This window comes from Triticum aestivum, chromosome 3B, assembly GCF_018294505.1.
Source record: "Triticum aestivum cultivar Chinese Spring chromosome 3B, IWGSC CS RefSeq v2.1, whole genome shotgun sequence".
Classification (NCBI taxonomy): Eukaryota; Viridiplantae; Streptophyta; class Magnoliopsida; order Poales; family Poaceae; genus Triticum; species Triticum aestivum.
In genome coordinates, this window is record NC_057801.1 from 810,877,091 (window position 1) to 810,897,338 (window position 20,248).

Sequence of the window (20,248 nt, forward strand, 5' to 3'; positions counted from 1 at the left end):
AGGGAGTCCTGGACTAGGGGGTGTCCGAATGGTCGGACTATGACCTTTGGCCGGTCTCCCGGACTATGAAGATAGAACATTGAAGACTCTATCCCATGTCCGGATAGGACTTTCCTTGGCATGGAAGGCAAGCTTGGTGATATGATATGAAGATCTCCTCCCATTGTAACCGACTCTGTGTAACCCTAGCCCTCTCCGGTGTCTATATAAACCGGAGAGTTTTAGTCCGTAGGACGAACAACAATCATACCATAGGCTAGCTTCTAGGGTCTAGACTATCGGATCTCGTGGTAGATCAACTCTTGTACTACCCATATCATCAATATTAATCAAGCAGGAGTAGGGTTTTACTTACATTGAGAGGGACCGAAGCTGGGTAAAAACATCGTGTCCCTTGTCTCCTGTTACCATCCGCCTAGACGCACAGTTCGGGACACCTACCTGAGATCTGACGGTTTTGACACCGACAGTGACCCAAGGTCATTTCGGACAAATCCGGTCGGGTTGCCAAGTGGCTATAAATAGCCCACCCACTACACCATAAATTGGTGGCTGTTCAGAGTTAGTACACGGCTTTTGTCGTTTGAGAGCAACCCACCACCGAAGCTTTCGAGAGAGAATCCTTGCAAGGACAAAGCCTAAACCACCCAGAGCCCAAAGAGTGTTTGGCATCACTGAAGTCTTTCTGTCCGCGTGATCTGAAGACTTGTTACACTTGAGCACTGTGAATCCTCCAGCCGGTTAGGCATCCCGTTCTAAGCATCCAAGAGCCATTGTGGATTGCCGGTGAACGAAGTCTGTGAAGGTTCAGAAGTCTACCTTGAAGACTTACTAGAGTGATTGGGCGGGGACTAAGTGTCCTTATCTCAAAGGGAATAAGGAGAAGACGCGGTCTTCTAAGTTGAATCTCAGCCTCCCTAACCAGACGTACAGTTGTCACAGCAGCTGGAACTGGTCGAACAAATCCCTGTCCTTCTGAAGCCACTGGTTCTATCTCTTACTTCTCTTTACTTACAGTTTGTCTTCGTGAAGTCATTGCTTGCCTGCATTATCTGTTTGACTTCACTGTGTGGCTACTTGTTCTGATTGGCTTCATACTATCTTCCATCATGATCTTACTACCTGGCTGCTATTAGTCTTCGTGCTTTCACTTCATTGAATATTTGACTATGGCTTGTCTAGTGTAGTCTACCTTCCGCTACAATCGAATAGTGTGTTTATATTGTTTGTCTTTGAAACTTCCATGTTTTGAGGACTTTCCTAAAAATCGCCTATTCACCCCCCCTCTAGTCGATAACTAGCCCTTTCAGTTCCGCGACACCAGACGAGTGCTCGGCATACCCGGCCACGTGCCTTCCGCATCACAGCCCACCCCTAGGGTCAGCGCTCCGCATGGACTCCAACATACTACAAACACCAGAAACTACTTGCAACTCCTGGACAGAGGATAAGGGTGATTAAGAAGCCGAGAGGGTTAATTAAGTATCCCAATGAGTGGTAGTAGCTGTTCATGGATCACAAACATAGAACTCAGTTCCTGAGGACGGCTTCAATGAGACAACCCACCATGTACTCCTACATGGCCTCTCACCGCTACCATTACCAAATAGTGTTTACACACTTAGCTCACACATAGTAGGGCATGTTTACAGAGCTCCGATCCATCCCCGATGAATCATACCTCACTCAACTCTAAGCAGTAGCAGGCATGACAAACAAGCATGAATGAGTCGGCACATCAGGGCTCAAACAACTCCTACTCATGATAGTGGGTTTCATCTATTTACCGTGGCAATGACATGCCATGCAGAGGATAAGGGCTTCAACTACTGCAGCAAGTAGCAGATGAATCGTTGTTGTCCTAATGTAGTAAAAGAGAGCAGAAGTGAGAGAGTGGGATTGATCGGAATGAACAAGGGGTTTTTGCTTGCCTGGCACTTCTGAAGATAGTATAGCTCTTCATCGGTGTCATCGAACTCATCATCGGAACACGTCTACTGAGGGGGGACAAATACCGGCAAATAAGGAAGAACACAATCAATGCAATGAACAATATGATGCATGATCATGACATGGTAATATGAGTGTGTTGGCCTAATGCAACTACAACCAGACGGGTTTGGGCCATTTTTCTGATCATTTTTCATATATAACTTATTTCATTTGGAGTTACGGTTTAATTTCTATGAATTTTAGAAGTTTTGGATATTTTCTGAAATAAATAAAAGATTTAAGATTTAATTAAATTCCAGACGAATTACTGCATTAGCATGACGTCACTGTGATGTCAGCGGTTAACAGGGCCGATCCAGGTCAAACTTACCAGTGGGTCCCGTGTGTTAGTGACTAACTAAACTAACCTAGTTTAATTAGCACTAACCTAGGTTAAACTAATTAAGTTTAAACCTAAACTAGATTAATTAGCCGGGCGGGGCACTCATGTCATAGACCCAGGGAGGTCAAATCCCCTGGTCAACCAGGGCTAAACCACCGGCGGTCAAAGCGGTCAACATGCCGGCGTTTAGCCGCCTGCGAGGCCGGACACGGTGGAGCGTGTTGGGTGCATGCCCGGGACAAAATGGTCACCGGAGCGTCACAGGTGACGAGCGCGGGCGACGGCGCGTGTGGGTGTGCTCGGCGCGGTCTCTTTGGCGCGCGACAGCAAGAACGGAGAGGGAGAGGAGAGGCAGAAACTCACAGCGGTCACGGTGAGCTAGGCAGCGGGGTCGGGGACGAACTGGAGCAAGCGGGGCGGCGAAGGTGATCTCGGAGGACCGAGGTTAAAGAAGATGGCGTGGTTGGCGATTCGGGGCTTCCGGCGTTGCTTGGAACGGTGCAGAAGGCGTAGGAGACGGTGGCGGGGCTCGTGGACAGGTCAGTGAGGCAAGGGGGAGGCGGTGGCCATGGTGAACGGCGACGATGGTGACGAGCTCTGCTCGGTGGTGCGCGCAAGAGGGGAACAGAGGAGGGGTTGGGGTCCAGGGGGAGAGAGGAGTGTGCAGGGGGGCGAGGGGAAGTGCGTGGCACTCGGGGCTGGCTCTAGAAGTGGCGGACGCAGGAGGTGGCTCGGGCGCGTGCCAGCGCACGGTGGCCACATGCCCTCACCTACTGACGCGAGGAGGAAGGCGACAGGGAGCCCAGGTGGGCTGCGCCAGCCATATGGGCGCGAGGTAAGTTTCCAGATGAGCGCCAGGTAAGTTTCTTCTCTCTCTCTCTCTCTCTCTCTCTTTCCTTTTCTTTTCTATTTCTGTTATTTTGTTTTGATTTAGTTTGGAAATTAAACCATTTTAAAACTTTCTGTAAATTTTTATGTGAGCTCAGAGAGCTAGTCCAAGGTCACATGCAAACTTACAAAATATTTGAACATTATTTCTTATATAGCAGAAATAATTCCAACCCAAATACATTATTGATTTAAATCAAAGACCCAAATAAATTATTTCTGTGACTCCAAAAATATTGGTTTGAATTTTACCTCATGCCAATATTTTCACAGAATAATAGGAACATTTTCTTGGACTCATTTGAGGAGATTTAAATGTTGGTTATTTTTAGAGGTTTTTCTGAGGCTTTTGAAAATTCCTCAATTCAAGTTTCATTTGAATTTGAACATGATGCTCACATGGAAACTAGCATAGGTCAGACCAGAATTAGGGACTTGACACGGACTCTCATGAATCTGTTGCTTCAAAATAAAGTGAGGATCCAGATGAGCTAAGGGGTGTGAAAATCTTACTTTTCGGGTTACTCTTCGTATTTTTTGTCTTGGCAAAAGCTCGGAGTCGGAGGAAATAATAGTTACCTCTTCTTCAACTCCCTGACTTGTTCCCGTGTCATCCTGATGATAGTCCATGTCAATAATATGGTTCAAAAAAGAGCCAAGAGTGTCAAGGGCTACCTCCGACTCAGAGGAGTCCTCTAGGCGAAGCAATTCAGAAGCGCTACGCTTTTTTCCTCTTTTCTTGGCAGCGGCTCTCCTTGCGGCTTTCTTGGCCTTCCTGGCTCTATTTACAGCCTCATGGTCATATTCTTTCTTCCAAAATGCATCATCACCCTGTGTCTGTGTTTACCCTTGGAGCGGTGTTAGCTTTGTAGAAAGGGCTTAGGCCCACCTTGCCATAGTCTGCTAGGCTTTCATTCAGAAGCGACTTTGTCATATCATTGATAAGGTCTTCACGTAACTCATCGGGGCTGTGGCGCTGAGGATCCTTTGTGTCACCTGTGTAAGTGCACATTAACCCGGAGCGGCGGCTCAACCGGATGATCCGCCATGCAACCGAGCACTGGACCAAGTCAATGCCATTTAAGCCGTTCCCCAAAAGAGCCTTGACTTTAGCAATGGTAGGGGCGAGCTTCGGGCGACCAGCAGCTGAAAACTTGTCTGGAAGAGGATGATTGGACCCGAGGCGCAGGGAGCGAAAGCCGGCCAGAGGGTTCTCATCAGCCGGAGAAGTATCTTGGTGTTGGTGTACTAGAGTAGGGGTACCGTAGTATCCCGAACTCGTGCACGGGCAGTAGCAGCACCCCGCGGCAAGGCTTGCCGGGTGACCGCCAAGGTCCTCCGTGGTTCCTATGGAGCCATTCAAGAACAAAGTATTCAAGCCAAGGAGACAAGGCCTCGGCGAGAGGAGCTTGCCGGGAAGGCCAACCAAGGCATCTCAAGGAACTTGCCATGAAGCGCCACGCGTCCCGGCAAGGCCCGGTGAGCGACAAGCTTCCGGACGCGACAAGACAATGACCGCGGCAAGATGCTTGCCGTGGCAAACTACCACTCAGTACCCGCGCTCCAGCACATCCACCAACGTGTCGCCCTGAGGCCTTTCCAGACGCGCGTGGCGAGAGGCTGTGCAGCCAGCGATGCGCGGTGGCAAGCGACGCTGACAAGACTGCCATCGTGGAGAGCGGTGGTGTCCCTGGCGGTGCTTTTTGCACTATTTGGGCGACGCAGACGAGCATTTAATGCCTTTGTCCCCTACCGTCAGGGTTAGGTAGGATACACTGTACAGGTGGTTGTACCAACCGCAACTCCTTTTCCATTTTGCCCTTGTCTACGTTGCCACCTGTCGGAGACCCCTTGAGCATATAAAAGGAGGCCCATGCGCAATGTAGAGGAAGGTTCGTTCCCAGAAAAACACTCACGCTCGGTCTTGTTAGCAGCTGGAGTGTATTGTAGCACTCAGCGCTCCCGAGCAAGAACTCAATACAATCAGACAAGCAGCCGTAGGAGTATTACCTCTCCGGAGAGCTCTGAAGCTGGGTAAATCTGCTTGTGTGCTTCCCCTCGACCCGCTCTTCGTGCGACCTCCGCCCCCCGCCGAACCGAAAGGGGCTCGGTCCGCCGGTCCCATAGGTGTTCGTGGATCAGCTTCCCCGACATCTTTGGCGTGCCAGGTAGGGGGCGTCGAGGTTGTGTGAACCTGATCCGGCGTTCACACGAGCTTGATCTTCATCTTCTTCATCGACATGCCACCGAAGAAGAAGACTTCGGCGGCAGCACTTCCGTCCACGTCGATCCCACCACCATCGAAGCAAACGAGTGGTGGGGTAGACGCCGGTGGAAGAACGGGCATCGACGAGGGAGCTCACGGTGCTGCGAGGTCCAAGGACAAGGCTACGCAGACCTCGGTGTCCGTACATGCACCGCGCCCACCTTAGGAGGCGCAGGATCGACAGCGTCATGGTATTTGCTGTGCCATACGTTTATTGGACCAAGATCGAGCTGGTGGATCTCGGGGTGCTCAAGACCAGCATGCATGCCAACGTCCTGGCACGAGCGAGACACGGTCGCCTGGACGGGATACTGCTCCTTCTAACGTAGTTAGAAGTCCGAGCATATCCCGCTCCTCGCACCGTTCGCCACTGCCACCCACCACTCGAGCAGAAGCTTTGGCGCGAGCTCAACTGCTCCTGGATTACCCTCCAATGGAAGACAAGATCGATCAATGGAGGGCCACCATTGAGAGTCTCATCAGCTTCGCCAACGGCGACACTCCGCGGCAGCCGAGTGCGTCGCTGCCGCAGCAGGACTGCCAGGCACGAGCCGGTGGCGACGAAACCGGTGGGGGTGCAACCACCATGCACTCTCCACCCCGAAGGCCAAGATCGCCGACTCGCCGGATCCACCTCGACAGCGACTCCACCGCATCATCAGATCCACGAGCTCGTCGCGATCAGCGCCAAGTTCTTCACGAACCACAGCAAGAAGACGCTCGTACTCGCATCGAGCACCGAAGAGAAGCGCGGCGTCAATCAGACCAGCACGCTGGGCCCTCTGTCGACATGCATGCGCCAGGGGAACCAGGCGACTTGCCGTATGCGGTAGGTTGCCCTGCGTTCACTCATGAGCTGCGGCAAGTCCAGTGGCCCACCACGAAGAATTTCAAGCTAGACGTGCCAGAGAAGTACGACGGCAAGTCGCATCCGTCGGAGTTCCTCAGCATCTACACCATCGCGGTGCAAGCTGCCGGGGGGCGGGACAACAAGATCCTGGCCAACTACTTCCCGCTGGTGCTCAGGCCTAATGTCAGATCCTGGCTCATGCACTTGCTGGACAACTCCATATCCTCCTGGGCAGACCTGTGCCATCAGTTTGTCGGCGCCTTTACGGGCAGCCACAAGCCTCATGGCCAAGAGAGTGACCTTCATCTGCTCGCCCAGAAGGAAGGAGAGCCCCTGCGCAAATACATTCAGAGATTCAGCCGTGTACAGCACAACATCCCAGATGTCCACCCTGCCGCGGTAATCAGCGTGTTCCATCAGAATGTGCGAAACCGCAGGATGCGGGAGGAGATGACGATGTGCAAGATCAGAGACGTCAGTGAGCAATATGCCCTGGCCGACAAGTGTGCATGTGCTGAGGAAGAGAGGAAACTCCCCGGAGAAAGTATAGGAGCAGGAGGATCTGATAGTGAGGAGGCTGCCCCGGCAAAGAAAAACCGGCGGCGGAACAACAAGAAGAAGAAAGGCAAAGATGTGCTACTCGTTGAGCAGTCCGGCAATGGAGGTGGCGCCAAGAAAGCCAAAGCTGGTGGCTCCGGCGAGGAGGCTGTGGCGGTCGCCGACAAGCAGGACGGCACCAACAAGCAGTACTGCAAGATCCATCGCACCAAGGGCCATGACCTCCACAGCTGCAAGAAGGTCGAGCAGCTTGTCCAGCAGCAAAAGGCTGAATACGAGCGATGTGACAAGGAGAAAGCCCAGGAAGGTGCTGGAGGAGCCGGCAAGAAACGTCCCGGCCGAGGAGGGCGCCGCGGCAAGGCCAAGCAGCGGCAAGGAGACAGACCTCCCCGTGGCCGCGACAAGGATGAAGATGACGACGACGATGAAGATATGGATGATGACGAGACCGATGAGCAGGAGTTCCAGAAAGCCACAGAGGTCCTGTGCGTTGACGGCGGTGCTTCTCTGCATACTTCACACCGCCAGCTCAAGCAATGGGTGCGGGAAGTTAATGCGGCAGAACCACCCGTCGAGTCACGCAGGCCTCTGAAATGGTCCAGCACGCCTATCATCTTTGATATTGAGGACCACCCTGATCACATAACTGCGGTCGGGTGCTTGCCGATGTTGGTTTCACCAACTATCCGCAACCTCAAGGTCACTAAGATGCTAGTTGACGGCGGGGCCGGCTATAACCTGATCTCCTCCGCGCTACTCCAGAAACTCCAGATCCCTGATGGCGAGCTCGAAGAGACCGGCACGTTCCAAGGAATCAATCCGGGAAGGAGCAAGCGGAAGGGAAAGATCACGTTGCCGGTGACATTTGGCAGCGAGTTGAACTTCAGGACTGAGAGGGTCACTTTTGACGTTGCTGACTTTCCATTGCCTTACAATGGGATACTCGGCCGTCCATCACTCGCCAAATTCATGGCAGCCTCTCACTATGCATACAACATACTGAAGATGCCAGGCCCGATAAGTGTCATCTCTATCCTTGGCGACAAGAAGGATGCTCTTATCTGCGCCGACAAGATCTACCGGGAAGCGGCAGCCGCAATAGATCGCAAGTCACTTGCCGTTGAAGCTCCCGGAGCGAAGACGAAGACCAAGTCCGGCAAGAGTTCTGATGCCCACTCCGGCAAGCGCACCTCTTCGGAGTGCTGCGCTATCGTCGAGGACGCACCATCGAGCTCCACCGGCAAGTGTAAGAAAACAATGGTAGCTCCACCTGAAACTAAGAAGGTGTCCGCCAAGGAGGATGGCACTGGTGGTACCTTCACCATCAGTGCCACTCTCGACCCTAAATAGGAAAGCGCGCTCGTTGCTTTCCTGCGGGCGAACGTCGACGTATTTGCTTGGCAACCGTCTGACATCCCCGGTGTTCCAAGGAAAGTATCGAGCACCATCGTGCCATCTGTCCTCATGCGCGGCCCGTCAAGCAGAAAGTCAGGAAATAGGCAGTGGAGCGCCAAGAATTCATCACAGAAGAAATCAAGAAATTGGAAGCAGCAGGCCTCGTCAGAGGAGTGCTCCATCCTACGTGGTTGGCCAACCCTGTAGTTGTGCGCAAGCCAAACGGGAAATGGAGGCTTTGTATCGACTTTACCGATGTCAATAAAGCTTGTCCCAAAGACCCATTTCCCTTGCCGCGCATCGACCAGATTGTTGACTCCACGGCCGGATGTGACTTGCTTTCATTTCTTGATGCATACTCAGGATACCATCAGATCTTCATGGCAGAAGAGGATGAGGAGAAGACCGCATTCATCACTCCATGTGGCACTTACTGTTTTGTACGGATGCCTTTCGGTTTAAAGAATGCTGGTTCAACATTTGCAAGGGTAGTCCATGACGCTTTTGAGCCACAAATACACAGAAATGTGGAAGCCTACATGGATGACATAGTGGTCAAGAGCAAGGACAAGGCGACTCTGATTCAAGATTTAGACGAAACCTTTGCAAATCTGCGCAAGATCAACCTCAAGCTTAACCCCAAGAAGTGCGTGTTTGGAGTCCCCTCCGGCAAGCTTCTCGGTTTCTTCGTGTCTCAGCGGGGAATTGAAGCCAATCCCGACAAGATCAAGGCCATTGAGCAGATTGAAGCTCCAAAGCGCGTCAAGGATGTACGAAGACTTGCCGGTTGCATAGCTGCTCTCAGCAGGTTTATCTCTAGGTCTGCTGAGCGCGCCCTGCCATTTTTCAAAATATTGAAAAAGGCAGGTCCAATGAAATGGACTCCGGAAGCGGAGGCTGCGCTGCAGGACTTGAAGAAATACCTGTCCTCCACTCCAACACTTGTCGCACCTAAGCCACAAGAGAAGTTGCTGCTGTATATAGCGGCAACCAATCAAGTGGTTAGTGCTGCGTTAGTAGCGCAGAGGGAGGCGGATGATGAGCCAGCAACCACGGCAGATGCGTCCAGCGACAAGCAGGGGACTTCACCGACAAGCTCTGGTCCCGACAAAGATGGATCTGCGCAGGCGCGTGAGAAGATGCAGAAAAGAATGATGCAGCGCCCAGTTTACTTTGTCAGTTCCCTTTTGCAGGGGGCTAGGTCAAGGTACTCTGGTGTGCAGAAATTGCTTTTCGGCCTTCCCATGGCCTCGAGAAAGCTGTGCCATTACTTCCAAGCACATGAGATCACAATCGTCACTCGTTTTCCGCTGAAGAGGATACTGCAAAATCCATAAGCAACAGGCAGGATTGTCAAGTGGGCACTGGAACTGTCAAGCTTTGGCCTCAAGTTTGAGAGCACTTCAACTATTCAAAGCAGAGCATTGGCAGAGTTCATAGCAGAGTGGACGCCAACACAAGATGAAGAAGTTCCAGAAATGAGCATCCCCGTCAAGGAAGAAAGCAAAGAGTGGCTGATGTACTTTGATGGTGCCTTCTCGCTGCAAGGCGCCGGTGCGGGCGTGCTACTTGTTGCACCCACCGGAGAGCACCTCAAGTACGTAGTCCAGATGCACTTTCCCAAGGAGCAAGCAACGAACAATACTGCAGAGTATGAAGGTTTGCTTGCCGGTCTCAGGATCGCAGCAGACCTCGGGATCAAGAAGCTCATTGTCAGGGGTGACTCACAGCTTGTTGTCCGCCAAGTGAACAAGAAATATCAGGGTCCGTTGATGGAAGCTTACGTTGACGAAGTGAGAAAGCTAGAAGAGCACTTTGACGGCCTACAGATGGAACATATTCCAAGAGCTCAGAACGACATTGCCGATGGCCTGTCAAAGTGCGCCGCACTTAAGTTACCTGTGGAACCAGGGATCTTTGTGCTCAAGCTGACTCAACCGTCCGTAACACCATCAACTGGACAGAGCAAGAAGAGGAAGTTGCTTTCTGGTGACTATTTTCCGACAGGTGGCGGGGAAGCTGATCCACGAACACCTATGAGACCGGCGGACCGAGCCCCTTTCGGTTCGGCGGGGGGCGGAGGTCGCACGAAGAGCGGATCGAGGCGAAGCACACGAGCAGATTTACCCAGCTTCGGAGCTCTCCGGAGAGATAATACTCCTACTGATGCTTGTCTGATTGTATTGAGTTCTTGCTCGGGAGCGCTGAGTGCTACAGTACACTCCAGCTGCTAACGAGACCGAGCGTGAGTGTTTTTCTGGGAACGAACCTTCCTCTATGTTGCGCATGGGCCTCCTTTTATATGCTCAAGGGGTCTCCGACAGGTGGCAACATAGACAAGGGCAAAAATGGAAAAGGAGTTGCGGTTGGTACAACCACCAATACAGTGTATCCTACCTAACCCTGACGGAAGGGGACAAAGGCATTAACTGCCCGTCTGCGTCGCCCAAATAGTGCAAAAAGGACCGTCAGGGACACCACCGCTCGCGACGATGGCAGTCTTCTCAGCGTCGCTTGCCACTGCGCACCACTGGCTGCACAGCCTCTCGCCACGCGCTTCTGGAAAGGCCTCAGGGCGACACGTTGGTGGATGTGCTGGAGCGCGGGTACTGAGTTGTAGTTTGCTGCGGCAAGCGCCTTGCCGCGGTCGTTGTCTTGTCACGTCCGGAAGCTTGTCGCTCACCGGGCCTTGCCGGGACGCGTGGAGCTTCGCGGCAAGTTCCTTGAGATGCCTTGGTTGGCCTTCCCAGCAAGCTCCTCTCGCCGGGGCCTTGTCTCCTTGGCTTGAATACTTTGTTCTTGAATGGCTCCAAAGGAACCATGGAGGACCTTGGCGGTCACCCGGCAAGCCTTGCCGCGGGGTGCTGCTACTGCCCGTGCACGAGTTCGGGATACTAGGGTACCCCTACTCTAGTACACCGACAGGGGAAAGGAGAAGATAATGGTGCGGACCAGGCATCGTTCAAGGAAGTCTCGCCTAACCTGAAAGCAAACGACAAAAAAGCTAAGTTGCCAAAGTTTGAGCAATCATTTTTAAATTTTTAAGTTATCTTCCTCGAACGACCGTACTTTGTATGGAAAACCTGTGCGCGGATGAACCAACTCGTAGCTAGTTGCGCCCTTGCTTTGTTTCGAGTCCGCTCAACAACTTAAGTGAGCTGCGGCTAGTTGCGACAAGGTTTCTTGTCGGTAGCGGCACCGCCAACAGGCTGCTGATGTCCCGCACTCAGCGCTCGCGGCTAAGGTTCCTGCGCCGACAAGTTCCCTAAAAGCATAGGGCAAAAACATACAAAGGAAGGAATCAAGTAAAGGAAATAACACAACAATCTCTACCCAAAATAGAGTTATATTACAAGATAGCTTGTCGCAGCTCTAACAGATTATTCTTATAACATGAAAGGCAGCGACAAGAAAAAGAGAAAACGGGCGGCCTAATCTACGCGATCGCCCTCAACCCTCTTGATCTCGCTCACCTTGTCCACAATGGGTGCGACAAGGGCCTTGAGCGCTTCCAGATCACCATCCGGCGGCAGGGACCTGAGGACGTTGGTGAGGTTGAGGCCTGGGTTGCGGAAGGCCACCTTCACCAACACCTTTTGAAGAACTCCCACGCAGATCTTGCGCGACTCGTCGGCCAGCTGCTTTGGGATCTTCTCCCGGAGTCGCTGGAGGGCCATCGCCACGCCTTTGAAGAACAAGCTGAGCTTGGCGCTGGGTTGGAGGTGCTCGTCGGAAGAATACCCGAGGTCCTCCATTCCCAGCTGCGCCAGCTCCTTGTCGATGGCGGCGGCAACATTCACGAGACCATCGGTCCAGTGCTCCACAGTCTCCCTAAAAGCATTCTGGGCGACAGCAGCACTCGCCAGCAGCGCCTCATCATCCTTGATCTTCTCCTTCAAGGCCACTTCCTGCTCCCTGGCGCCGTCTAGCGTCTTGGTCAAAGTGGCCAGCTTCAACTCAAGATCTGCGTTGGAGTCCTTGGCGGCGCTAAGCTCTTTGCTCCTCTCAGCGAGACGACCCTGCAGCTCGCCATGAGCGGCGGCGTCCTTCTCGCGCTCACGCTTGAGCGCGGCAAGCTCCTCGCCGCTCGCCTTGAGATCGACCTCCAGCTGCGCCATCTTCGTCTCCAGTTCCTTCTTGGCGGCCTCGGCAGCTGCGGCAGCATCCTTTGCTTCCTTGAGAGCTCCGCCAATTGCTTGCTCGCGCGCGGCAAGCTCCTCCTCGTGGCTGTCAAGATTGACCTTGCGCTACGCCAACTCACCTTCCTGCGCAGACAGCTGCTCGGCAGCGAGCCGATGTTGCTCTTCAACTTCAGCCTTCGCGAGGAGGAAAGCTTTCCGCTCCTCGGCAACCTGCTGCCGCTCCTCTGCCAGGGATCGGAGAGTTTCCTGCCTGAGACCCCGGAGCTCCTCAGCGCGCTTCTCAATGTCCACTCCCACCCTCGCGACAAGCGCTTCTCGGAATTCTAGCTTGGCTTGTCGGGCGCGGTACAGCGACAACAGCTTCCGAAGCAGCCGCTCCTCCTCAGGCTCATCGCTGCTGCTGCTTGGCACGTCGACCAGCGTCAGCCCAGCGGAGGCGAGCACCTCTCCTTCGACTGGCGCCCTGGAGCTTGACGCCCAGGGGAGCTTGATGAAGATGTCGTCGCCGGCCTTCAAATAGGCGCCGGGCTGGGGCTCTTCGGAGCCTGGCGCTGCAGCAGCGGCGGAAGGATCGGCGGTCGGCCCAGCTCCTGGCGCTCCCGCGGCCTCGGGGCCGTTAGTGCGATCGCCGGATCCCTCGCCAGCTTCTGCGGCGGCAGCTTTGGCGGCCTCTTCTCCGGTGGGATCATCAGCGCCGGCTTCTCCTTCGGTGGCAACGGCGCCGTCGGTGTTGCTGCGCGCGTTCTCCTCGCCGGCGACCTCGGTTTCCATCGGATCCGTAGCAGATGGATCTGACGACCAAAAAAGGGAGAAAAGTCAAGCAAATATCCAAAAAGAAAATCAGAAGAAGAAGAACCAAAGGGAAGTTTTCAAACAAGAGGATTACCTGTACTAGGATCTGCAGTCGTGGTCTCAACCACCGGAGGATCATGGTGATGTCCCTTGCCGGAGAACTGTCCCTTGCCGGAGAGTTCTCCCTTGCCGGAGAACGCTCCCTTGTCGGGGAATCCTCCCTTGGCGGTGTAGTCGAAGCAGATGGCATTTCGGGAGTGGCTTCCGGGCCCTCCTGGTGGGGCTGCTCTGCTCCTACACAAACCAACAGTCAGATATCAGCAAAGAAAGAGCAACCATGCGTGCCTGGCAGCAGGAAGTAAACTATGTACTTACGCTGGGGGCTGCGCTGGGGGCTGCTTTGGGGAAAAGTTGTCGGGTCCGGCAAGATGGTCTCGGACACACCCTCTGCTGTCGCGGTGGGTTCGTTCTCGGTGACAATCACCGGGACCATGGCTCTCTTCGCCGCTCTCTGGGCCAGAGTCCTGGAAAGGAATGGGTTCGGAGTAAAGCAAATCAGATACAAGACAAAACAGCAAGAATTGAAGAACTACAAGCACGGCAAAGAATCTTACTCTTCTTCTTCCTCGTCAGAGCTGAGCGCGGAGAGATTGAAGTCCGGCTCGCCTTCGGTGCGACGAGGCGGAGGAGTAGCTTCCCTTGTCCGCTTAGTAGGAGCAGTAGCGGTGGGCCGGGAAGACCCCGCTCCAGTTGCCGCAGCGGCGTCAGGCGCTCCTGCGGCAACAGTGCTTGCCGCGGTAGAGCGTGTCGCGCGGCACGGCGGCTGTTGACTCGTCTGCCGCCCCGCTACGTCCACGGCCTTGCGGAGAAGCCTTCTTGGTGGAGCTGGGGGCTCCGCTTGCGGCAAGCTGTCTGAAGGTTCGGGTCCGACAAGCTCTCCCTCGCCGGGCTCGCTCGACTCATCTTCGGGCCCGACAAGCTCTCCCTCGCCGGCAAACTCCTCGCGCTCGGCAAGGCTTGCCGCCTCTGCTGCCTCTGCCTCCTCCACGGTGAATCCAAACTCACCCGCGGCCGCTGCTGCCGCCGCCTCTTCCAGCCTAGTGGCGATACGCTGCATCTCCGCGTCGGTGGTGTCGCGAGTAAGGCTCTTCTGCTCGTCGGAGCGGACCGGCACTTCAACCAAGCCATCAAAGAACTCCTACACGACGGTGTCTGCCGGCTCTTGCCAAGTTGGGACAATTCCATGCGAGTCGCACAGCGGCATCATTGCACGGATGCGGTCGAGCGAGGAGTTGTTGCACAACGGAACGACACCCCTCGGCAACATGAATGGATGTTGAGGATCGCGCTTTAACAGTTCCAGGAGCATCGCGTCCAGCTCCAGGACAGTGAAGTTGAAGTTGAGGCCCGGGCGCAGCCTCATGATATCCGCCGAGTTCTGGAACTCCCAGGCGGGTCTCCTCCTCTCCTGCAGGGGGGGCGATGCGGCGGCGAAGAAAATCTGCGCCAACGCCGCCTACGGTGAGCCTGGCAAGCCTAAGGCGAAGGATCCGGGTGACGGCAATCTTCAGCCTATCGTCTTCCGGGGCCACGTTGCTCCAATCGTTGCCGCGCGCTATTGGGGCTTGTCACAGGGCGGTAAATGGCTGCGGGTTCTCCTCGACAATCCAGCACCACTCTGCTCTCCATTCCTCCCACTTGCTGCGGAGCTCTCCCTCCAGATAAGCTTCCTTCTTGCCAACTCTCGAGATCCAGGCGATTCTGCCGGATAAAGGCTCTCCTCTCTCGACTCGGGGCATAAAGAAGTGACGAAAAAGAGCGACATTTGGATGGACTCCGATAAAGTTTTCGCAGAGATGTGCAAAAACTGCCATGGTCAGAACGGTGTTGGGGGTGAAGTCAAAGAGGCGGAACCCGTAGGTGTTCATGATGTCACAGAAAAATTCAGAGACGGGCGGGCAGAGCCCGCAGTAGAAGAACAACGCAAAGAAGGGGTATCCGTTCGGAGCCAGTTCCGAAGCGGTAGCCGGGAGTACCTTCATGCGCGGATGCGCTCGCGTCTCCGTCGACCAGAAGAGGTAGTAGTACTCCCTCAGCTCCTTCGCGACAAGCTGAGGGGGAAAGATGGCCCGCTCCTTTCGCAGCGCCGCGAGCCACTGCGCCTCGACCGATTTCACGCCCTTCCCCTTGTCGGCTTTCGGAGCCATGGCGGAGGTGGTGGGGGAGATCGACGGCGTTGGTGGTTCTGGTGGCAATGGGGGGCAGCGCGCTGCTCTCTTTCGGCTTTGAAAAGAAGGGGGGAGCGGCGGAGATTCCCGAGATTGGAGTAGCAACCGGCGAGATGGGCGAACTGCCCCTGTTTCCCCTGCTTATAAAGAGGGAGGGGGCGGACATTCCGCCTTTCCGAATAAAGAAACCACCCATGATCTCTCCCACGACGCCACATTCGACGCGTGCCGTTGGGGGAGGGCGCGGTGGATACGGAGTAAGATACGGCGTAACCCAGGCCATGCATGCCCGTGCCCTGTTTTGGGCCTGACCCAACAGCGCTCAGCACCGTGTGTGGCCCAGGCCCGGGGGCTCCTGTCGGTGTACTAGAGTAGGGGTACCCTAGTATCCCGAACTCGTGCACGGGTAGTAGCAGCACCCCGCGGCAAGGCTTGCCGGGTGACTGCCAAGGTCCTACGTGGTTCCTTTGGAGCCATTCAAGAACAAAGTATTCAAGCCAAGGAAACAAGGCCCCGGCGAGAGGAGCTTGCCGGGAAGGCCAACCAAGGCATCTCAAGGAACTTGCCGCGAAGCGCCACGGGCTCCGGCAAGGCCCGGTGAGCGACAAGCTTCCGGACGCGACAAGACAACGACCGCGGCAAGGCGCTTGCCGCGGCAAACTACCACTCAGTACCCGCGCTCCAGCACATCCACCAACGTGTCGCCCTGAGGCCTTTCCAGACGCGCGTGGCGATAGGCTGTGCACCCAGCGGTGCACGGTGGCAAGCGACGCTGACAAGACTGCCATCGTGGAGAGGGGTGGCGTCCCTGACGGTCCTTTTTGCACTATTTGGGCGACGCAGACGGGCATTTAATGCCTTTGTCCCCTGCCGTCAGGGTTAGGTAGGATACACTGTACAGGTGGTTGTACCAACCGCAACTCCTTTCCCATTTTTGCCCTTGTCTACGTTGCCACCTATCGGAGACCCCTTGAGCATATAAAAGGAGGCCCATGCGCAACGTAGAGGAAGGTTCGTTCCCAGAAAAACACTCACGCTCGGTCTCGTTAGCAGCTGGAGTGTACTGTAGCACTCAGCGCTCCCGAGCAAGAACTCAATACAATAAGACAAGCAGCAGTAGGAATATTATCTCTCCGGAAAGCTCCGAAGCTGGGTAAATCTGCTCGTGTGCTTCGCCTCGATCCGCTCTTCGTGCGACCTACGCCCCCCGCCGAACCGAAAGGGGCTCGGTCCGCCGGTCCCATAGGTGTTCGTGGATCAGCTCCCCCGACACTTGGCAGTAGAACCATATCTGGTTCCAGTCCTTGGGATGACTTGGTGGCTGCGCATAAGGAAAAATGGCTTCTCTCCGTCGTTGGATTGAGACCCCGCCAAGTTCCAATCTAGGTCTGTTGGAGTACTCATTCTAGTAGTTCAAGTAAAAGTATTCTCTAAATGTTCCAAGGTGTGCTCTTCTTCAAGGTACACCTCATAGAACACTTGAAAGTTGCATATGTTAGACACAAAATTGGAACCGATGTCTTGAGGATGGAGGTCGAAAAAGCGCAGAACATCTCTGAAGAACTTAGAGCCACGCAGCGAGAAGCCCTGGTTCATGTGATCAGTGAAAACGATGACCTCCCCATCTTTGGGTCAGACTTCTCTTCTGTCAGTTTAGGAGGGCGATAAGACATGACATCCTTCTTGGGTAGATACCGGATTTCACAAAATCGTCAAGTGTACTCTCCATGACAACGGATTTGACCCAATTCCAAGAAGTGTTTGTTTTGGCCGGCATTGGTAAGAAGGAAGCCTAAAAAAGAGTAAATTTGTCGGATTAATTTTAAGCCAGAGGAAGAAGTATTACAACACATATTTAGACTCGCGGCTTATAAAGGGGTCTAATGGTATATGACTAATTATGTCAGGTTATTTAAGCCGCCATGATCAGTTTAATATTATCTATTGAGCATTGAAATTTAAGCCGGTGGTTGATCCGCCATCACTAGGTGGATCTATCAAGATGAAGTTTTTTGCTAAGTACCATACGAACAGGTTTCACAGGCTGCGGCTATTATTTTGGGTCAGCGGCAGTTCAGAAAAGAAAAATAAATCAAGACCTAAAAAACCAGTACAAATGAGTTCATGAGTTCTAAGGAGATCTCTCTTCAAGGAAAAAGGATCCGCTGGTACGGAAGCCAGAGGCGAAACTACCACTGCATCAGTTTTATACCGTTTTCAGATCTAAGAGGGTTACAGTGCAGGCACTAAAGATGAACTACGACAAACTATGAAGAACACGGCAAAGTTCAGAAACCCTAATGTGGATCTGAGGTACAGGAAAGCAAGTATTTACAGATGAAGATCGACTGCGGAGGGGCGCCGCTGTTCTCTAGTTCGTTCAGGTTCATGCAGCGACCAAAGATGAGGACGAGGTGCGCTTCACGGCGGTGGCAGAGCTCGAGCGGCAAAAGGTCGAGAGAGGAGGAAGAAGATGGAAAGGGGGAGAACGAGGAAAGACTGGTCGTGGCTATTTATAATGAAAGCCTCATAAGTGGGCGCGAAAAATGAGGAGACCAAAAACATGGTTATCCAGCTACTCGGGTGCCTCGATTCTCGGATGATTATTAAGATAAAGATCCGTTGAGATATGTTGGATAAAGTGTGAATTAATGACAAGTGACGTCATGGCGGGTTATCACAAATCCATAAGATGACATCATGGCGGGTTATAACTCTCATGCAATGAAGAGCAGAAGAATTTTCCTAAGTGTTGAAGATTGACATGAACCAGTTCAAATCAATCGGGGGCCGAATGTTGGAGACATAACTATTAGGTATGACCCGCCCAGGAGGGGCCGGGTTATACCTACACTAGTAGAAAAGGGGGCAAAGGTCCAGGCCGGGTCAGCCCATTAATCCTGGTTCACTCCAGAACCGGGACCCATGGGGGCATTGGACCCGGTTCGTGAGCCCCGGGGGCCGGCCGAGCTACGTGGGCCATTGGTCCCGGTTCGTATGGACCTTTTGGTCCCGGTTGGTGGGACGAACCGGGACCAATGGGCCTCGCTCCTGGCCCACCACCATTGGTTCCGGTTGGTGGCTTGAACCGGGACCAAAGGCTACCCTTTAGTCCCGGTTCATGCCACCAACCGGGACCAATGATGTGCCTATATATACCCCCTCGCGTGAGAGCAGAGCACACTGCTCTGTTTTTTCTGGCCGCCGAGGGGGAGTGGGCTTGGTGGTGCTCTAGCTCACCTCCGATGCACACAAGGTGTTCGATGGAATGCCCGAGCCACACTATTTAAGCTTTCTCCTCTCCAAGCTCCATTTTCCTTAATATTTGTCTAGGTTTAGCGGTCCGTCATGCCTCGTCCCCGTCTTCACCACCGTCGATCACTCGCGCCGATCTCATCGCCGGCACCACCCTGGTGAGCCTCTTGTTCTTATCTTCTTTCTGAAAGGAAAAATATTCTTACTTGTATGTTTAGATAGATACTTATATTATTTTCTTACTTTTATTATTGCATCTTATATAGTGCGATAGTTCTGGTATCCGCCCCCGTCGGCCCTCGTCCTGTCTATGATTCGGATGTGGTATATATTATCTTTTTATAACTATTGGTTCATTTATTGTTTATGACAATTATGCCGACCAACGTGACATATATTTTATTTATCTAGGAGGTTGTTGAACCAGAAATTCCAACCGACCCTATTGTCGAGAGGTTAAATTTAGTTGAAGAAGAAAACAATTTCATGAAGGAAAAAATAAGAAAAATTGAGGAGGAGAAGATGATATTGGAGTTGCATGTTGTGAATGTCGTCGATGATCACAAGATCAAGATGGATGCAATGCGCTTGAAGATTAGAAAGATTAGAAAATATGCCATTCATACCGAGGCTTGGTATCATTATGCCATTGGATCAGTTGTTACCTTGGTTACGATTATGATCGCATTGTTTTAGCATTGAAATGTTTTACATAGTTTCAATGTATGGTTTAATTAATGTAGATGCTCTTTAGAGCTTTATGTTGTTAGATGAGAACTATGTATGTACTTTGGTTTTAATGTGATGATGAACTTCTATTAATTTGGTCACTTAATTATCTATTCATGATGTTCTGTAATGGTTTTTGACACACTTAATTATATATAATGCACGCAGATGAATAGCTACTAGCTAGCTAGTTGCGAGCATCTACCATTGATTCTATAGCTATACTTTCATCAATGGCATTTATAATGCTTCATTGTCACTTTAATTGACCTCTATTTCTCGTAAAGTGCTTGTGGCAGGAACAAGGGAATAATTACTGTGGATACTACATGTGTGAGTTCATCTACAACGCGACTTTGAAAAATAAGCGGGGCTACTCTAAAAGACAATATGAAGTGCGTAAGCAATAATATTCCCAATTTCATTTTATTACACCATCATTTCTTTTGAGTTTCATTCATATATATGTATTAACCCCCTTCTTCAAATTAGACGTGGCAGATGCGGAATGAACTCCTACCACAAGATTGCATGAAAGCAATTCAAGAGGAATTGGCGGGATTCTTTCTTGACCACGTCATCAATAAAGCCGGAGAATACCATGTGGAAATTGATTTCAATTGCTAGGGGATTGTAAGAGATCTTACATATTGTATATGTATGCAGCCAGTAGCGTCGGATAGATAATACAAAAACTTGTTGTTCGACCAATCTCTCGGAGAAGGAGAGGTCGATTGATCACTTCTCTCGGTATGCATGACGAACTTCTGTACTTAATGGTTTCCTTCATTTTCTTACTAGCTAGCGTGT